We start from the raw sequence: 22,889 nt of genomic DNA on the forward strand, positions 1-22,889 counted from the left end.
TTTCTTAAAAGTCATATATACACCAGGCTTTAGGCTCTCTGAATATCAAGCCATGTTTTCCCACTGACTGACAATGTTATTTCAGAGATGTGTTCCCCCCAAAAAGAAAAAATGGCTCCTGTGCCTCATAAAATGTCATGATAGAATTAAACAAACCTTTTACAATTTCAAAATTTTAAATATATTAATATTTTATAATAAAATATAATATGTACAGTATTACATATAATGTGTACTGTCAATAAAATATGTCCAGTAAGACTGGAGTCAAATACTATGCCTATATTCTAGGACAGTACTGAAAACCTATGAAGACTGGGTCTAAATTATGGAGGAAGCAGCATTAGCTTACATAAAATTAATGTCTTCCTAAAAATTATTTAAGAATCTTTTTATAGTGTTTGTGTTTATTTCATCATGGCTCTATGTGTTCAGTTACTAGATCTCCTCTAGATGTAGTGATTACAGATGATAGAGCTGTCCAAGAAATGCAAAATGGAATTTTTAGTACTCTTAAGAAACAAGTGAAGCTATTCATAAATGCAACATTGACATAAATAATTTAACAATCTATGAGAATTTAAGATGAGAAAATTTTCTTTACTATCCCATGTTTGAAAACAAGGAAGTTTTGTTCTTCCCAGTTTAAACTACAGCCATGTCTTTTGGTTTATCCTGAACTTTTGCTTTCTGTAGAAAATAAGTAGCACTTTTAATCATAAACAATGGCACTGTTAGCTTGTAAGAATTTTTTTTTCTGGATAATGACTGTCATATTCCCTTCTGCCTCAGAAAAGTAATCTTTGACATAAAAATCACTTACTCTTAATGACGGTGATCATTCATAGACACTGGCAGAAATAGGTTCATGCCACATTATTCCAAATGAGTTTTACATTAAATGTCATATTTTTTATAACTGTTTTTCTAAAGTTTGTGTTCTCTTATTCCCAAAAATAGATTTGAGGAAAATAGAACTGATCTTAGAACTGTAGAATGTAACAATTTGCCCATATTTCCTCAGAAACAGAATAAAATTTTCTGAAGATATTCTCATAGTGCTTCATTTGAAGTGATTGCTTCTGGTTTTGTTTTGACAAAATTATAAGAAAAATGAGAGGTAAACTTATTTAAGTTTTTAATATAATTTGGAAATATTTATTTGGGCTTTTAAACTTACTGTTTTTCTTAAGAATTTAAATTTCTACAAGTGAAGAAATGGACACTTTTTTGCTTTTGTTTGCCTAGAAGTTGAGCAAATATGGGTGAGCATTACACATAAGGTTGGTAATTTATACAGACAGGGTGGTCATACCTGACCCGAGAAGCTGAAGTTTTACCTTGCAACATTTCCATCTGCAGTGAAAGCTGTCTCACATCTTGTTTGGTAATTTTGAAGACATTGAAGCATTTTATTGCATAGGCAATTTTACTATCTTCATGACCAATAAACCATATATCATATTTTTTGGAAAGGAATTAAATATTGGAAGGCTATAAGATAGCCTATAGAATTACAAGATCTTCATTTTTTTTCTTATTAATTTGCCTCAGCAAGTTTTCCGTGTCAGTATACTAATTTGCATATGTTCACCTCATTCTTTCAGATTGCTTCATGGTATTTCATTTTATGGATGAGTATCAGTTATCTGTTGCTGTGAAACAAACCACCCCTAAACTTAATCGCTTTAAAAAGTCAGCTGCACAGTTCTTTGGGTCTAATCCAGTTTGATTGTTCTCTGGTGAGCTTTCTCCTGCCTCTGTGGTCAGCTGGCAGGTCAGCTGGTGGCTATGTTGTTCTAGGATGGCCTCATTCAGACTCGGGAGGTTGGCAGCTATCAGCCAGCATGCCTCAGTTCTCCAAGTGGCCTGTCATCTTCCCACAGGCTGGCTCGGGCTCACTCATATGGTGTGTCAGGATTTCAGGTATAACAAGAGAATAGGCCCTAATGAATGAGCATTTTTCCAACCACTGCTTGTTTCACATATTGCTAATCAGCCAAAGGAAGTTGCATAAACAATCCAGAATCAAGGAGGGGAGAAAAAGGCTTGAGCTTTTGTCAGAGCTGTTTGCAAATCACGATATAAGGACAGAGACGAAGTGAGGGTAAGAATTTGTGACTGAATTTACAGTCGACCACGGTATGGATCATACTTTATGCATTCACTCTCTTACTGATGGTTATTTAGGTTGCTTCCAACTCTTTACCATTACAAGAGGAGTTGCAATAAACATCTTGTTTTTTTAACAGATAATATTTTTAGGGCAGTTTTTGATTCAGAGCAAGCTTGATTGGAATGTAAAGAGTGTACTAGTGTTGCCTTTTCCAGAATGTGATACAGTTGGAAATACATTGTAAGTAGCCTTTTCAAATTGTGTTCTTTCACTCTGTAATATGCATTTACATTTTCTCTATGTCTTTTCATAGCTTGTTAGCTTATTTCTTTTTAATGATGACTAATATTCCATTTCCGGAATGTTCCATGATTTATTTAACCACTCACCTCCTGAAGAACATCTTGGTCACTTTCAAGCTTAGGCAACTATGAATAAAGCTACTATAAACCTTTGTGTGCAGGTTTTGTGGGTATAATATTTCAACTCCTTTGGGTAAATACCAAAGGGCATGATTTATGGATTCTATGGTAAACGTATGTTTAGCTTTGTAAGAACTTGCCAAACTCTCCTTCAAAGTGTCTGTACCATTTTGCATTCCCACCAGCATTGAATGAGAATTCCTGTTGATCAACATCCTGGTGGTGTTATTGTTCAGAAATTGGCCATTTAAATAGGCATGTAGAGGTGTATCTCATTGTTGTAAAATTGCATTTCCCTGATGTAATATGGTGTAGAACATCTTTTTATATGCTTATTTGTTATCTGTATACCTTCTTTGCTGAAGTGTCTGTTAAGGATCTTTAGCCCATTTTTTTTTTAAATGGATTGTTTGTTTTCTTATTGGTTTTTAAAAGTTGTTTGTATATTTTGGTTAATAGTCCTTTATCAGGTGTGTCTTTTGCAAATATTTTCTCCAAGTCTGTGCCTTGTCTTTTTATTCTCTTGACAGCATCTTTTGCAGAGTGGAAGTTTCTATTTTGCAAAATCCAGCTTATCAATTATTTCTTCCATGGATTGTCCCTATGGTTTTCTAATTTAAAAGTCATCTCCATATCCAAGGTCGTCTAGATTTTCTCCTTTGTTATCTTCTAGAATTTTGATAGTTCTGTGTTTTGGATCCAATTTTTGTAAAGATGGAAGCTGTGTTTAGATTCATTTTTATTTATTTTTTGCATGTGGAATTCCAGTTTTTCCAGCACCATTTGTTGAGAAGACCATCTTTTCTCCACTGTATTGCCTTTGTGCCTTTGTGCCTTTGTCACAGATCAGTTTTTGTTGGTCTATTTGGGAACTCTGTTGTATTTCACTGCTCTATTTGTCTGTTCGTTTGCCCTACTACACTGTCTTGATTACTGTAGCCTTATAGTAAGTATGGAAGACAGCTAATGCCAGTCCTCCAATTTTGTTATTCTTCTTCAACATTGTGTTACTAGTCTGAGTCTTCTGCTAATTGTGAAAATTTAGAATGAACCTCAAAATCAGTTCCTCTATATCCACAAAATGACTTGCTAAATTTTGATTGGGATTGCATTGAATCTATAGATCAAGTTTGGAAGAACTGCCATCTTTACATTATTGAGTCTTCCTATCTATGAACATGGAATATCTCTCCATTTACTTGGTTCTTCTTTGTTGTCTTTCTACAGAGGTTTTCTCATGTGGAGGAATACATATTTTGTACATATTTTGTTAGATTTATACTCAAGTTTTCCTTTTTTTTTAAGTTCCAAATGTCCATAGTATTGTGTTTTTAATTTTAAATGCCACTTGTTTATTGCTGGTAAGATGGAAAAGATTGACTTTTGTATATTAACTCTGTATTTTGAAAACCTTGTATAATTGGTTATTAGTTCTAGGAGTACTTTTGGATTTTTTTACATTGATAATAATATCACCTGTGAACAAAGGTAGTTTTATTTCTTTCTTCCAAACCTATATGCCTTTTATCATATACAATCTTTAAAGGGAAAATTTGTAGCAGTGCTTTCTGAAGTATATCCTGTAGATACAGGATATGAGTAGCTTAGGAGCTATGAGGTTAAACAATATTACCTAAGTATGGTAGATGTGGTGATGCATGACTAGGAGCGTGGTGGACGCGGTGTTTCATTGCCCTAAGCCCTCTTCAATAAAGAACATGTTGCCCTAGTGTTAGGGAGTGCTCTATGCAGACATTCTTTGGAGTCAACCCCTTTTTCCTTTCCTTGGGGATTTCCCTCTGCATCAGAGAGCTGTCTTGTCCAGAGTCATTTCCTCCCGGAAAGCCCACGTGCAGTGACTGATGGGGTACATGGGCATCTTTGCCTAATTCTGGATGATTTTGTGATTGTTTTAGCTCCAAATTCTACTTGTTATTGAGACTGTGTGCAGGTGACTCAAAAACTTACATTTCTTGTTCAAATTTCTCTTCTGAGCTTGGGATCTGTGAATGACAATAATAATAATAATAAATGGCATCAAAATAATTACCTTATGCCAGAACCCATTCTAAATAATTCTAAGGTATTGACTCAGATTATCCTATTAACTACTTGACATCCTCTTTTGGATAGCTCAAGGATGTCTCCAATTCAACTTTTTCAAAGCCAAACTCATAATTTCATCCTTTTAAACCAGGCTCTTTTATAGTGTTTTCATGAATAATATCACTCTCCATCAGTTATATAAGGCAGAAACCTGTGCATCCTTCTCTTTACCCATACATATCTTTCCTCATAAAGTTCTTTCAATTTTAATGTCAAAATGTAAGTTAATTTTCTTTACTTCTTTGATCTTTTTTATTTTAAATTGTAGTATCACTTAAATAGTTTTATTTACTATTATTGAATCCTTTCTACTTTAACTTACAAGTATAACTTAGGTTTCTTTTTAAAAAATATATTATTTGGGTGCCTACAAACTGCTGAACACTGATTTCTTGTATATTATCTTAATTAGATATTTCAGGAACCTAGTGCATCCAGGCATAGTCATGTAGACACTGGAGTTTGTAGACGCTCAGTATATTGCTCAGTTAGGTGGCAAAACTGGGTTTTGAATACAGGTCAACCTGATTCTGAACTGATTTTGTCACACCATGATGCCTCACATTTATTTTCTAGAAAATGAACTTTAGATAATTCTGAACAGATGTTTTGAAACTTTTATAAATATATATTTAGAAAATAATATAATACACATTTTTTCTATCAAAAGTATCTATTTCTAATATTTTAAAAATATTGTTTGAAATAATCCATTGAACTATACAAAATAGATGATATTATTCCCATTTGATTGATGAGAAGTGTATAAACCAGTAAATTACGGGCAGCAGTGACATTCAGGTATAAATTTCCAGCTAAACTAAAGTTCTGTATTGTTAAATACTTTGTTATAATACCTACTTGAAAGAATAAACCTTAAAATGCTGAAGCAACAATGCATTGTTAAAATAAAATTACAGATGTTACTAACCTTGAAACTATAAGAATGTAGAACCTGAACACTGAAAATAGGACAGAAAATTAAAGGCTGTCTATGGGGAATATGTACAAGCTTAAATAAGAAGCACAAAGTTGGAAGTTTAGTCAACTAATGACAATAAAAGACTAATTCTATGTCTTCTGTAATGTCTCCCTGACTAAAATTCACAAAATTACATTTAGTCTCTTAATTGAAAAATTAATTTCAAACTAGGGCAATCTCTATAAGTAGCAGATGTTATGATTGTAATAATATTGGGTTCATTTCTTATTTCATTAACTGTATTACCTTTTTTTTTCCCCTTCGTCCTTCAAAAATGATCCCTAACTTCAAGAAGTTAGAAAAGTGGCAGCTATTGGTATCTGGGGAAAATCTATGCATCTTTCCTTTTTCCAAAAGTGTACTCTAGGGTTCCTATGAGGTTATTGATTTAAAATCTACCTTATAGGAGAGTTACCTTAAGGCAAACAGTTGATGCTAAGTACATGGAATTAATTTCCCTATGTTAATATGTGGATTAAGATGGAACAGGAACATCCATCCACAGCCCTTAAATCACATTGTTCAGAATTGTGCTTTTTTCAAAGAATAGTACTTAATACACCTGGAAAAACCCAATAATTATCATTCATGAAACCCAGTATAGGTCTGTACCATTTAAAAGTACAAATACAGAGCACTTTGTGTAAACACATGCTAGCATTTCCAGGTTATTTTCAAGCAAGTATGATGATGACGTTTGGGTGGCATTCTAGGGGGAAAAAATGAGGCTGGTTTGCCTAAAAATCCAAGAGATTAGTATTAAATCGTCTTCAAAAGCATAGCATGTGTGTTCTTGACTTGGCTGTAAAATAAGTTTTATATGAAATGGTCAATGATGTGGAGCATTGTACACAGTTTTCAAAGGTCATTTCAGATTTGTACATTTACTATGCTTGCTTCTTAAAGATTAATTCCTCAGCTTTTGTTCTGTGAAAGTATTTTACTCCAAATTTCAGGTTATTCCCTAAGTAATACCTAAGCTCTTCCTTAAATGCATATTCTTTTTTGTTTCCAGAGTGTTTCTAAATGACCTTTCTAGAGTATCTTAAAGTAACTGTTTATTTAAGAAAAACTATAAATTTTTACCAAAGAAACATATTTCTTATTTAAACCATAAGTGAAGTTGAACTTATGTTCTTAAAATTATTGTAGCAAAAAGCTAATATATTTAGTTATATTTATCTTTCTATAAATAGGAACAATTCTTGTTTATAGCCCATGAGTTCTGTGGCTTACTGACACTATACTTGTTTGGACAAAGGTATATTATCATTGGCTAAAAAAGGTATATGATTGCATTTAAGTGTAATTGGCAGAGATGGTATAGGACTTAAAAATGGGAATTCATGTGATAAACACAATGTCAAAAAAGGGGAAGTTTGAGGACCATTGATATTACTTGGTGACATTGCTTCTTTCCATGACAGCATTTACAGTTGTCGATTCACTATGTTTTGATAAGTGATGAAGTTTTTAACGCTTCCAAAATGCTGTCCCAGGTTTTCGAAAACTACAAGGGATAACTATGATCAAAATTTCTGAATGTATTTCTCAGGGATATATTTTTAAAAGACTCTCAGCTATTTCCACTTCACTTCTAGTTTAGGTAATTATTGTTAGACAACCATGATAGGAAGAAAAATGAATCAAATCCATTGATTTGCACACTTAAGAATGTTGTTGTTGCGTATGATAAATCAATTGATAGTGATGGGAAAAACATTGGGCACTACTGGCCTGAGAATTACTAGATTTTTTTTTTTTTACTGTAGTGAATACTATTTATATTGCACTAACATACTATACAAATTTTTAATTTAAATGTCAACAGTTTAAAACTAGTAAAAATAAATCTGGTAAACCTTTACTTGTTGTGACAAAGCAAATAAGCTTTGATATTATTTCCTGAACACATACTTTTATTCATTCCTCATATATAAAATTATGGTCTTATGTATCTAGCCTTATATGACTTTTCACTCATAATGGCCATATTTAAGTATATCAATCACTTGGATAGCAGTTCTAGCTGAGTTCCTGAAGACAACAAAGACAAACCCAGACCTACTGATATGCATCAGTTCCAATCAATATGAATAACTTGTCATTAATAAGGGGAATGAGCCCAGTATCATCTACTTGTCCCCAATAAATTGGCTGACTCTTAACGGATGGTGCCAGGTCAGTCAGCACTGGTCTCTGTGGCTGTCAGAACAGACAATCAGCAGTGGTTGTAGACAAATCAGCCTTGGAGAATGGAAGCTATATTGTCAAGTTCCTGTTTAGCCTCCATCCCTCCCACCATGGTTATTTTACTCATGTATCTATTGTGCTAGCACTTGGCTGTCCAGTGATAGGCTGGCAGAAGTCAATTGGCTTAATCACTTCATCTTCTTGGTTGTTTAGTACTTTTTACATGGTACATGGTAAATACTATCTAGTTAGCATTAATGTAAGATTCAGTTGTCTTCATATCTTATGATCACCTCTATAAGTCCATCAAAGTGACTCTTCCTCAGTCCTCCTTATCTCCAGTCTTCTAAACTTTATTGGTCCAGGTTACTAAACAACCATTGAAGTTCTTCATGACTCTCATAAGTCAATATATATTCTTATCTTGGTCCATTCTTACTTACAGACAAAGTGAATTGGACTTTCCTAACTTCTGTCCTTCAGGACCACTCCTGATTTTGGCTTTAGTGCAGCAGCAGTCTTTTATTAATATTCAGTCCATACTGAGCAAACCCAACTATTAAGCAAGGTTGACCTTTTCCTCCTCCATTGATTTGTCAAAAGGTAACCCAATGTGGGCATGCTTTTAACTGAGAGAACAACCATAGTGTGATAGCAATGGATGACATCATTCTCTCTTCTTAGGTAGTATATTTGTGCGCCTTGGCTCTGCTTCTGCCTGATCTTGAATGCACCACCTCCAGGTTATAATGGATTCCTGTTTTGCTAGTCTTCTCCTGAATTGTTGACTTTGATCAAACTTAGTTTTTGATGGGCAGTTCTGATCATATGATCTAATACCAGAAAAATTTCCAAAAAAGCAAAAATTAGTAAATATGCTTAAAATCATTTTGCAGGTTTACTTGGTCTTTTTTTTTTGCATTTAATTCTTTTTTTGTTTGTTTGTTTGTTTGTTTTTCTTTTAACATTTTTTATTGATTTACAATCATTTTACAATGTTGTGTCAAATTCCAGCACAATTTTTCAGTCATTCATGGTCATATACACACTCATTGTCACATTTTTTTCTCTGTGATTTATCATAACATTTTGTGTACATTTCCCTGTGCTATACAGTGTAATCTTGTTTATCTATTCTACAATTTTGAAATCCCAGTCTATCCCTTCCCACCCTCTACCCCCCTGGTAACCACAAGTCTGTATTCTCTGTCCATGAGTCTTTAGATTCCACATATGAGCAATCTCATATGGTATTTTTCTTTACTTGGTCTTATTATATTGAGAAAGTGTGATGGAAAAATACAGATGTCTGCTTATATAGATATTGATCAGCAAATTGACAAACATTTTAGCAAATTAAATCCAAGATGTATAAAAATATGGGCAAAGTTGACTAAATTAAAACTGATATAATAAAATTGTGGGGAAAAAAGTATTAAAGAATTTACACAGAATGTGGACAGCAGAAATTTAGGGTCCAGAATATACACAGAGCTTTAGAAATTAATAAGGTAAAGAAACCTCCCCTCTGACAAATGGCCACAGTGCAACAATATAATTCAATAAAGAGGAAATCCACATGATTAATAAAAAAGTTATATACTGAACCTTATCAATAAAATGCAACATAAATAATTTTTAAATGTAGTTTGTAAAAAAATGAATCTCTCTCATATTTCCAGCTTGGGGAAGAATTTAGAACATCAGAAATCAACAGCAATTTCCACCACTGTTGGCAATGTGCACTGGTATCAGCATTTTGGAGAGCAGGTTCACAATATTTAGTAGAGTCAAACATACGCAACATTTGCTGCAATAGATATCTCAGCGGTGTCATTCTTCAGTGTAGTCCTCGGACCAAGAGGAGATAAGGTGACATTTGTAGTATTTTTCATCATAGATGCTTAAATATAAAAATTTGGAAAAGCCTAAATGTTTAGCAGTGAAACAATGACTATATTGTGGTTTAATCATAAAAAAGAATGAAAATTTATGAACCAGAGCTACACACAGAGGGAGAGAGAGAGAGAGAGGACACGATTATTAGACTATTTGAAGAAGTTCAAAGTTATATAAAAATATACAAAAATAAACATTTTAAGATACATAAGCATAAAGCAAAATTATTAAGAAAGGTACCTGATAAGTAAGGATAAAGGGAGTGATTAGGCGGGAGTAAGGCAAATTGTGGGGAAGGAGGATAGTGCACCGATGGAGAGCTATAGAACTACATAGTAGGTTTTAAAAATGATTTTTTCCAGTATGTGATAGATACTCCGGTATTCTTTACATTATTTTATACCTTCTATATCCATCTGCAGTGTTTTAGACTACATTCTTTGCAATCCTCCAAATGGGAAAAAGAAAAATCCATCAAGCACTCTCGCTACTTCCAACCTGTCATTCCAAGTTTGCAGAAACTCGAAGGTAGGATATTTTCTACTTCAATATTTCTGTGTCTCCTTAGTATTTAATTTCAAATATAGTCCATGTCAAATAAATGATCTTCAATCACTTGCTCCTCTTCCTTTAAGTCAAAAATTGGGAACAGACATTGTGTAGGGAGTAATGAAACACCTACTTAGAGGGAGAAACTGTACCACATAACCATTGCCCGTTACTAAATTTAGCATTAGATCAGTTTTAAATACTGAAGTAGCAGAAGAAATTTGAAATTAAAAAAAAGAAATCTTTGCTTATATTTCAAACTCTAACTCTAACCCTAACCCTAACCTAACCCTAACCTATCTGTAGTGTGATGATTGAAAACAGAAGTAAGCAAGTTTATGTCAATGATGAGCTATACAACCAAGGGCATGTTACTGAATTGAAGGGCTCATTTTTACGTCTTTCTGAAAATAGGGATAAACTGATCTTTTTTGGTTGTTGTGAAGATTAAATGTGTTAAAAAACCTTAGCACCTAGTAAATTCTGAAAATTAGTAGTTACTAGTATTCATTTCGATTGACATTATAAATATCCAATATGCCCAAAGAAAATTTTAATAAAATATTATCTTAAAAGTAGAAAAATGCTTTGTCAATCATAGAACAATTGATTCTTGAAAACAGCAGGGAAAGAGTAATTGATATCTTTTACTGATGAAAGAGTTAATTAAAAAACTTTCTAGACCCCGAAAACCATCACTCCAGGCTTATCATGAAATAAAGATCAGACACAGTTTACTTGAGGAACATCCTACAATATACCTGACCAGTACTTAAAACCATCAAGTTCATCAAAAACAAGGAATGTTTAAGAAACTGTGGCAGCAAAGAAATGCTTAAAGAGACAAAACACCTAAATGTTACGTGGTATCCTGGAACTGAAAAATGATACTAGGTAAAATCTAAGGAAATTTGAATTACATTTGGGCTTTAGTTAATAATAATGTATCAATTATTCATTAATTGTAACAAATATACTATAATAATGTAAGATGTTAATAATAGGAGAAACTGTGCAAGAAGGTATACGGGAACTCAATTCTATCTGCTCAACTTTTTTGTAAATCTAAAACTCTTCCAAAAACAAAGTGAATTAATATGTAGAAAAAAAACCCCTAAAATTTTGTAGAGTATTCTTACATGTCCTATTATGTATTACTTCATACTTGTAAAAACTAAGAAAAATATAGTTATGCCAAATTTAAAGATTAAGAAATGGAGAAATCAGCAGCTTGACAGGGAGGGTATATAGCTCAGTGGTAGAGTGTATGCTCAGCATGCATGAGGTTCTGGGTTTAATCCGAAATACTTCCATTAAAAAATATATAGGTAAATAAATCCATCTAATTACCCCCTCAACAAACAAACAAACAAACAAACAAACAAATCAGCTTCTTGTTAATACAGAGGTGTCACTGGAGAATATATCCCAGTCTTACTGAAAATTACTTCATATTTATTAGATCACTGGTTTTGAATCCCAAGTTGAGAAACTTTTTTGAGTTGTATGGAGGTAGTGGGAACCAGCACAAGTTTTGCACATCATTTTGTGTGTATTTAATTATTTGTTTTCCTGCATACAGTCTATATCCTTCCTTCTGATCCCCCAAAGATTTTAGATAGTACTTTGTATGAGCTAGATATTAAACTTGATTCTGGCTGTTCACAGGCAAATCTAAAAACACATATTTAACTTTTCCAAATTTGATCTATTTTCCAGTGGCTTGTGTTGTCAGTTTTTTTAAGGAGATATAGGTGTCAAAATCATTGTGTATCTTCACCATAAGTAGCATAACTATACCTGATGTAATTAATAATTTAGTTGCAATAAACATTCAACTACACATATGTTGACTAATTTAATCATGTAATAGTCCTATGATGGAGATAAAAGTTTCATCTCCATTTTAAAGATGAAAAAAATTTGAAATACAGAGAGTTATGTCACTTATCCTCATTCTCACAACTAATAATAGGCCCCAAATCCAAGTCCAGGAAGCCAAGTTGAGAGACTAGTTTGTTATAGATTAGAGTCCACTGTCATATACTACCTAGGGGAGAAATCTGGAAGGAAACATGCTAAAATGACACTTAGGGTTCATTAAGAAATAAAATGCTAATATATTTATGATAAATCATTTTTTAAAGAGTATTTTAAAAGACTTTATAGACTAATAGCAAATTATTTTGAAGCTTTCACTGAGTCACAATTATTTATTTAAACTACCTGACTCTCTGTAAAGATTTTGCTTTTGAAAAATTTACGAGTTACATTTATTCAATAATTCAACAGATATTTAAGAAATGCCTCACTTTGCTGGGTATAATTCTAAGTTCAGATATCCCAGGGTGAACCACACAAATTACTATGAATTTGGATTTAATGTTTTATTATTACTCTAGTGGTAAATAAGCAAAGTGTAAATAAAGCTAGGCTAAGGGTCTAACCCATAACTTATGTTGTGATCAAGGATTATCACTAATTATGAGACAATTTAAAGGGATTTTAGGTACATATTCATATAATTCAAATCTTTATAACTTTCATATGGATTATGTGTAAATAGAAAATGAACCTCTACTATTTATCTTTTTAAAACTTGTTTATTTCTCTGCTTAATTGATTTTTATTTTAATTAAATAAGTGAAGTGATTGGATAATTCTTCACAGGATTACACTGATGAACAAATTTAAGTTTAAATGATTACTAAGGATACAAATATTGCTCAATATTACCTAGACTTTAAGGAAAAAAATCCCTTTTATGGGTAAAAAATATAATTTGGTTTTTACTCTTGTAGTTCATGTGCAATAATTTAAAATAAAAATCATTGTATTTTATAGCTTAGGTATGCCATGCATTCGTTAATATTTTCCAAATTGTATATGGAATTGGGATTCACTGACTAGTTCTCAAAGAATACATTCAAAAACAATAACCTTTCTTCCCACCAATAGACTGTTGATTGTAACAATCATATTAAATACCTTTTAAAAATTATGAAGTACCAGTTTCTGATTATATTTGAAAGATTTCTTAGCCTTTGATTAGAAGCGCAAAGATAGAAATGAAGCTCGCAATTACAGAAAATATTCCTATTTATAATACAACTTTTCTCTTCACCCTCATAGCACAGCTTGTACTTAATAACATGGTTTTATTTTACCTACAAGAGCATAAACTGTTTTTTTATTGCACAAATCTTGGCAATACCTTTTGGATCTTTAAATTAGTAAGTTTTTTTAATATGAAAATAGTTTCCAAATAATAAAGGATATGTAAACATTTTCCATATTCATGTAAATCTTAAGACTAAAATCTAGCAAATCTCCAATAAATTAACAAAGAATTGTTGGCTGCTTTAAGAGTTTTAGGCTTCTTTGAAATAGTCTGGTTACAAAGTATACACAATATAAGTATATAAAAAACAAATGTGTCTTTACACATTTGGGTGACTACTTTTTATTTTTATTATTTTACTTGACTCTTTAATGAGGCCTTTAGTTATAAAGTTATTTAACTGTGGGTAACCATTCAGATATTAGAAGAAATAAGGACAAAGGAATGCTTAATTATACATTTAGGTAAGTAAAGGAAAGGTGATTTTATTACTTCAAAGTATTTTTACATTTAAAGGACAGGTGTAACTCAAATTCAACATCATGAGTAACTTTTTATTTATTTATTTATTTGTTTGTTTATATTGAAGTACAGTCAGTTACAGTATGTTAGTTTGTGGTGTACAGCACAATGTCCCTGTCATGTATACACATACATATATTCATTTTCATATTCTCTTTCATTAAAGGTTATTTCAAGATATTGAACATAGTTCCATGTGCTATACGGCAGAAACTTTTTTAAAATCTATTTTTATATATAGTGACTAACATTTGTAAATCTCAAATTCCCAAATTTATCCCTTCCCACCCCCTTTCCCCAGTAACCATAAGATTGTTTACTATGTCTATGAGTCTGTTTCTGTTTTGTAGATGAGTTCGTCGTATCCTTTTATTTTCTTTCTTTTTTTTAGATCCCATATATGAATGGTATCACATGTCACTTTTCTTTCTCTTTCTGGCTTCACATAGAATGACAATCTCTAGGTCCATCGATGTTGCTGCATATGGCATTATTTTGTTATTTTCATGGCTGAATAGTATTCCATTGTATAAACATACCACAACTTCTTTATCCAGTACTCTGTTGATAGACATTTAGGTTTCTTCCATATCTGAGCTATTATATATAGTGTTGCTATGAACATTGAGGTGCATGTATCTTTTTGAATTAGTTACCTCTGGATATATATGCAGGAGTGGGATTGATAAATAATATGGTAAGTCTATTTTTAGTTTTTTGAGGAATTCCATGCTGTTTTCCATAACATCTGCACCAAACTACATTCCCACCAACAGTGTAGGAGGGTTTCCCATTCTCCACACTCTCTCCAGTGTTTATTGTTCATGGACTTTTGAATGATGGCCATTCTGACTGGCATGAGGTGATACCTCATTGTAGTTTTGATTTACGTTTCTCTGATAATTAGTAATATTCAGCATTTTTTCATGCACCTATTGACCATTTGTATGTCTTCATTGGAGAATTGCTTGTTTAGGTATTCTGCCTATTTTTGGATTGGGTTTTTTTTGATGTTGTTGTTAAATTGTATGAGCTGTTTATATGTTCTGGAAATTAAGCCTTTGTCAGTCACATCATTTGCAAATATTTTCTCCCATTCCATAGGTTTTTGTTTTGTTTTGCTTATGGTTTCTTTTGCTGTGCAAAAGCTTATAAGCTTAATTAGGTCCCATTTGTTTGTTTTTGCTTTCATTTCTACTATTTGGGCAGATTGCCCTAGCGGAATTTTGCTGAGATTTATGTCGGAGAATGTTTTGCCTGTGTTTTCTTCTAGGAGATTTATCATGTCTTGTCTCATGTTAAAGTCTTTAAACCATTTTGGGTTTATTTTTGTGTATGGAGTGAGGAAGTGTTCTAACTTCATTGATTTACATGCTGTTATCCAATTTTCCCAGTACCACTTGCTGAAGAGACTGTCTTTTTCTCCATTTGCCTCCTTTGTCGAAGATTAATTGACCATAAGTCTGTGAGTGTTTTTCTGGGCTCTCTATTCTGTTCCATTGATCCATATATCTGTTTTTGTCCCCCCAGTACCATGCTGTTTTGGTTACTATGGCTCTGTAGTATTTTCTGAAGTCTGGGAGGGTTATTCCTCCAGCTTCATTCTTTTTATTCAATATTTCTTTGGCAATTCTGGGTCTTTTGTGATTCCATATAAATTTTAGGATTGTTTGTTCTAGTTCTGTGGAAAATGTCCTGGGTAATTTGATAGGGATCACATTAAATCTGTAGATTGCCTTGATATTGATTCTTCCAATCCAGGAGCATGGGATATACCTTTTAAAAATAGCATTATTCCTCTTTAAGAATAAATACAAATCATTATAGAAAATTAGAAAAGTTGAAAATTAAAAATAATAATTAAAATTAGCCACAGTAATACCTCAAAGAAATTACTACAGTCATATTATAATGTTTCATTTTCCTGTCTGTTATTTATTTATATATCCATTTATTTTTCTCCTCAGATTGAGATTATACTGTTTTGTTATCTACTTTTCTTACCTTCAGTATTCTCAGCTTGTTCTGGGACCATATCACTAAATACTCTTTTACAAGCTGATTTTAAAAGTTATATATTTTTTCCTCAAATGGTAAAATTAGTATTTATAGAATAAATACATCTCATATTGTTTGACTTAAATATTATTTATACATTTTAGCTATTATAAAGTGTTACAATGGATTCTATAGAGCTTTTTCTAAAAGCATGTTTTCACATCTAGTGTATAACTACACTACTACATTAGGTAACCATAAAATTGCTGTTATCAACAGTCATTGAAAGAATAAGGAATGGCCATCTGCAATGAATTTAGAAGTATGATTCTTTTTTACAAATTAAGGATCCTGTGGTTAAATCTACTGTCATAAAATTTTGTTATAGCTTCTATTTTCATAATGGCTATAAAGGACAAAAAGAGGAATTTTGATATTTTGAAGTTATAGTGGCATTAAAGTTAGTTTTCTCTTATTGTATATGAACAATCAGTGGTGGATTGTGAACTGTTGTGTTTCAAATATTATTCAGATATCTGTTATTTTATACCTCTTTTTGAGAGATAAGAGTTACACCAGGATTTCCCTTGCCTAAAAATGAGCCAAGACTTTATAATGTAACTTAGTCATCTAGGAAACATAGGATCCATTATAAAATCTTTTGTCTCAAACATTGGAAGGAAGATCAACTGTCTTTTTTTAATTATGTTTACAAATTTGAATATCAAAGCATATGTCTTAGGAGAGACAATCATTATTGAAATCTGTAAAACAAAAGAAAGTAACGTTATAAAGATGGTAAATATTTCCATGGAATTTATGAAAAACATTTTTTAGTTGTTTTGCTTCTCTAAAATAGTATATAATAGATGTATATTTCTTCTTTTATTGAGAACAGAATTAGTGTGACAGTTAAAGATTTCTTATGCTGTTTAACTTAAATGATAAAGGGGCTAAAATTTTTGTCTTTAAAAATGTTAAATAATAATAGGTCTCTATAAAATTAAAATGTTTAAATTTAGATACTTGGCAATATAATCAGTACTTACACTCAGTGTTCCAAGTGGCTTACACACAGACCTTTGCGCTCAAGGACATGCTGACAGTACTGAGGACATATTCTGACTTGCACTCTCAGCTGGTGGAGAGTTTTTACTGAAACCACACATTTTGTATTTCCCCAGAACAAATCATTATGGTGGGTGATTTTATCAACAGAAAAGAAGCTTTCTAGTCTTTTATTAGTGTATCACTAGCATATCCTTGAACGAGAAATGTGGTGTCCAACCTCTACCTCATACCTACAAATCTTTTTTAAGTGCATAGGTTTTAAACAAAGCCTGAACGACAGGAGTTAGAAAGAAAATATACTGTAATATTAGTTGACATATCTCCATCTAAAAAATACTTGATTTAAAATTTTGTTGTATCCGTTTTATTTTACCCAAAATTATACATATTCAATTATATAATAAAATATATAATTTATTATATAATAATAAATAAGACAAATTATTATATAATATTATTATATAATAAATTATAATATAATTAATATGTAATGTTACATAATAAATTATTATAAAATATTATATAATAAATTGTTGTATGTGATATTTAATATATATTAATCTAATGCTATAATAATATATATTAAATATACATATATATATATACATACATATATATATATATATATATTTCCAAGTGTATTTAAAGGGATATAAATAGTTAAAGTTGACTTAAACTGTCTGCTATCTGAGAATGCATTGGACTTATGTTTCTTTCCTATCTTACTAGAGAAAATGTTTTGGTAATTCAAGCACTGGAAATCAGTAATATGAATAATTTGAATGGGTACTGGAAAAGAAAACTTGCTCTGCCCTAATTAGATATGTCAGTTGTTCTTCAGCAAAATTAATTGTAGTTGTATACATTTAGGCTTAAAGTTAAAATGAGATGATTGAAATGTGTAATATCCAATGTTACTTTAATGTAACATTTTTCATAGTTTAGCTTCTCTGGTTCCAATCCATTCTAATCAATGTATTAAACAGATTCAACATATTTAATTTTTTTTTGTATTCTAAACATTTTTTACAAGGCCTCTTTGATTTTAACATTTTATCCCCTCTTTTACTCCAGTCTTCCTTCTATTTTTACTACTTCTCCATTTCCAGCTGTTCCTATCTACCCATTCTTCAAGCCCTACATCCATTCTCAGTCTGGCTGTCATCTGAATTTCTCATTTTTCTTCGTATCATTATCCTGGGGATAGAATGGTCAGAATGGCTTATCCACTCACTTGTAACCTCAGCTGGGATGGCTGAACAGCTAGGAGGTAGCAGATCCCTTTCTCTCTCTCTCTTTTTCTCCCCCATTATCCTTACATTATTATTTTATGCTTCCGCATACATTGTAATACCTAGGTAGCAGGATCACTCAAAGTGTCTGGCTTCACCGAGAGTGAACATTTCAAGAGGACTAGATGAATCTGCTGCAATGATTTTTAAGACCTAGCCTCAAAAATTCCAGAGTGTCACATTTGCATTCTATTGATCAAAAAAGCAGTAAGAGCAGTCCATCTTCAAAGGGAGGAAAATTAGGTTCTACCTCTCAGTGGAAGGAATAAAAATATATCTGTGGCCATCATTCATCTTTAATGATTTTTACTTTAGTCATACAAAGTTGAAAAACAATGTCATTCATAAAATTCACCTCCCTCTTTTATATGCTTCAGCCTTTATATATAGTGTTGGTGCTGTTTGTCAAAGTCTTTCCCTTCCCTTAGCAAAAGATTTTTCAAAAATATCCCGCCCACCCCTTTCATCTGTTTTAGGCTTCCCTTCCATGTATTTTTACAATATCCAACTATAATGTTTATTATATTTATTTTATGATCTAATTATATATCTGCTGCCTTTTCTATACTGTGAACTTGTGAGTAGAAATTGAATTATTGACATCTCTGGAGACCATGGAGAGGCTCCTGTCTTATATGCCTTCAAAGGAGAACCTTCTAGCTTCTGCAACTCTGGGATCCACTGTGGCATATGTTTCAAAGCCATTTTCTCCCTAGGCCACTCCTCACCAGTGACTGAAGACCATGTGAACCAGAGCCAAGCCATTCCTGCCTGAGCAGTGTTCCTCCAATGGGCAGTCTTTGTTCTGAGGCTCTCTATCAGGCTTCCTGAGAATTTTTTTTTCCCTCAGAACTGCACGGCATTCTGATTCATTTCCTTTTCAGTTTTCCTCCTTCTTCTTCCTTTCACAGATATCAGACCTGCATCACGCATTGAAAACTTTCCCTGCCTTCTGCATTCTTTCTCATTCATCCTTCCCTGGTGTTTTTCTCCCAATAAATTTCTTGCCCTTCTAATTCCTCTTTCCATCTGTTTCTCAGCAGACCAGAGCTGATATAACACTGTCTCCCACTGCCTAGCACTATTCCTAGGACAATATGAGAGTTCAGTTAATGCTATCAATAAAAATAATTAAATTAATGAATATATAAATGAGTAAAACTATATGTCTTCCCTCCATCATCTGCATAATGTCCAGTCATGGAAAATATTCTGCTATTCTAAACTACAGAGAAGGTGGGACCAATAACATCCTCTGATTACTTTTTTTATTGATGTGCTGTTTTTGTAAACAAAGCCTCTATTTATGCCATGTATATTTTAAATTATTGGAATTTACATTTCCCTCTTGTAAAACATTCTCTGTATTAAGCTTATACAATGATAAATGATGTTCTTACTGATAGTTTGTAATTTATAATAATGTCTATTTCTAGGTGGAATTACATATTCTTAAAATAAAAAGCTAAATGCATCTTCCATTTATATAAATGGGTAATTATTCATGACATAGAGACAATAAGAAATGGTATCTGTATAAGTAATATAATATGTTATTTCACTAACTCATTATCAGAAAAAATACTGCCACTAGCAGTCAGAAATACCAGATTGTTAAAAAATAATGTTTCTGATTTCTTAAGATCAGTTGTGCATTTTTCTTCCCTCCATGTACATTTCTCTTCCATGTCAAAATCAATTTTGGTTCTGAATATAATCTAATAAGAAAAATCTTGCAGGGTCATCATTTTGCTTGTGACGTGAGTGATATATCTAGTGTACATTCACACTGAGAGTTACAAATGGCCACTTAGTACCTTATGAGGATACTTTGCCTGAAGAGATAATGTTCATAGATTTTTCTCTTTACAGAAACTTATTGTATTACTTAAATTTAAAAACTTTCTTCTAGCTTTAGTAGGTTTGTTGCATCATTTCCATCCCTTTCTGGTATGATAAAATAGTAAGTGTTAAAAGAAAGTGAGGAGGAAAATAAAGGGACGATAGATACTGATAAAAATCTTACATATGTACATATATATATATTTAAGATTCAAAGTAATTTTTTAAAAATACCCTTTATATTCTGCTTTTCCCAGTAGTTAAAATTACATATTAAAAAATAAGCATCCTTCTTATTTTTCCACATTTTTAGGAATTCATACCTTCCTCCCAGTTCTCTTTCTACCATGAAACAACTGGAGTGACCTAGAGTGACCCAAGTTTAGACTGACTGCAGTGATTGATTTTGTATTGTTCCTATGCTGCTTTCATCATTGTAGTCTTCTTTAGTGGTTCATTTGGTTTCGTGGACCATTTTGCCTCTGGCCTATTCTCCATCTTCACTACTACATCTTCCCACTCATCTTTGCTTTTAATTAATGTGAATTAAAATTAAATTTATTTTGAGAAAGGAAAGATAATTGGATACATTCTGAGTTGTCAACAGGGTTGATGATCAGTGGTTTGAAATATTAAATATTGTATTCCTTTGGACCATCACATTTTTATTTTTTTTCTCCCCTTATTTTTTCCACAATTTTATTGTTCATTTAGATTTGCCATTTTGTTCTGTGGTTTTCAAAATCTCTAAAATTAGTTGTGTCATCAGCTTTTGATCAGCATCTGGAATTCTTAAGAGAAAATTGCCGAATAAATTTGATCTACAAAGGAGAAAAGGACAGTGTACCTATGTTAACCAACTCTTGTGAAAATGTGAAAAAAATTAGTCAGGCTCGGGCGTATTTAGAGAAACCTAACTGCTATTTCTTTGAAGACAATACTTTTTTTCTTTTTCTAATTTATAGTATGTTTACAGTATTTGAGAGAGATTTCTCTTTTTCCCTGTAAGTTTTGTGGTTCCAGGTTTGGTTGAGTCATGTGCTATAAGATATGTCTAATATTTCTTAAGATGTTTGAGACTTGATCTTTCCCTGTAAGAAAATGACCTCTACTCTGATTTACATGCAAAGTTTCCATTTTCTTCTCTGATTAAACAGTTTAGTCTGTGTGTGTGTGTGTGTGTGTGTGTGTGTGTGTGTGTGTGTGTTTGAGAAAAGATGCATCAGATTCAAATTAAAACATCCACAGTGCTCCTCAATACTCTTTCAATTTTGTGTTGGAAAATGCTCCTCTTCTTTTCTGTATGGTGAAGATTGAGTATAAAATTATAATAAAGGGTGGCACAAATTTTTTATTACCAAGAAAACTTTCCTAATAATAAGAAAGAAACAAAATCAGATAATGTAATTTTTCTAAATCTAGAAGATACAGCTTTATTTTATCTAATGTTAGAGAAAATTTTGGAGGAAAGACAGTTAAAAATGTGAATAGTTCAATTTTTCAGGTAAAAAACATAGCAGCTGTTTTACTGTTCTACTTCCTTCACTATCACACATTTAATATAAATCCTATTTGTGAAAGAATCCAGTATTTCATTTAGCATTAAGCAGCCTGACAATTTTATGATATCTCTCAATACTGCTTGATTGACAAGGAAATAATTTTAGAAACTCTTCAAAGTTTGTACCATTGTCCCATCTCAGATTATTGTGACTCAGGTATTGTAGCCTAGTAAAGATAAATTAATGTGTTAGGATACTTAATATCCTACAATGAACACTTTCTCCTACCTGTGGGTTAGACAAGTCACTTCTTTAACTCTATTTTTGAGGGAGGTCATTGTAATAAGATCTTAGATCTTGCTACTAGCATGGAATCACTTTGAATCCCTCCTGAACTTCATTTGACAAAAAGAAAAATGTAATTAAAATGAAAGAATGAATGTATGGATGTAAATGAATGATGCTACCTTGCTGCTTTAAAGAGTGTTTGACTTCAGCCTTGCTTTATTGAAAAATCTGTTGATAGATTTTTAGCAGATTCAGAAAATTTAAAGAACATTGATTCACAGTAAAGCCATGGTTGGTAATTTTCTTAATATATCAGATTTTTAAAAAATTTTTTTTATGCAGAAACATTTTAATGAATGAAAATCTAAAAGATATGTCCACGTGTGTGCAGTGATTAGCAGGGTGTTAAATGAAAACCAGGCAACACCTTAATGTTATCTTAGTGATAGCTTAGCTTAACTTAATCTTTTTTTTTTTTTTTGAAAAATAGCAAGAAGATGTTGATTACTTTCCTCTCTCCACTAGGAGAACTTTTAATATGATCATAAGACTACTAGGTTTAATTAGGTTAAATGACAGAAGAAATCCCCAGGGATAAAGTTACACCAGAGTCAGTATACCTAGATCTTTGATTTTGTTTTTTTTTTCTTTCTTAATGTTGACTTTCTTGATTAGAACAGCAGGGGTTCCCATGAAGAATGTTTGAAAGTGTATTAGTGTAAATGATATTCTACATTTAGATTGCTTCAAAAGCACAGTAATGAGTATGCATCCTTCTTAGTCTTTAGTTACAAAGTCAAATATTTCTAAACTTTTCACAGCTTATCAGCTAACAAATATTTATCAGGCACCCATTCTCTGCAAGGCCTTATGCCAAATCCTAGGTAGACATACAAAAGAAATGAATAAATAAGGTAAATTCCCTTTAATAAGCAGTTTTCTGGTCTAATACGGGCAGTTGGATACATATGTGATCACAAAAACAT

This window comes from Vicugna pacos, chromosome 11, assembly GCF_048564905.1.
Source record: "Vicugna pacos chromosome 11, VicPac4, whole genome shotgun sequence".
Taxonomy (NCBI): domain Eukaryota; kingdom Metazoa; phylum Chordata; class Mammalia; order Artiodactyla; family Camelidae; genus Vicugna; species Vicugna pacos.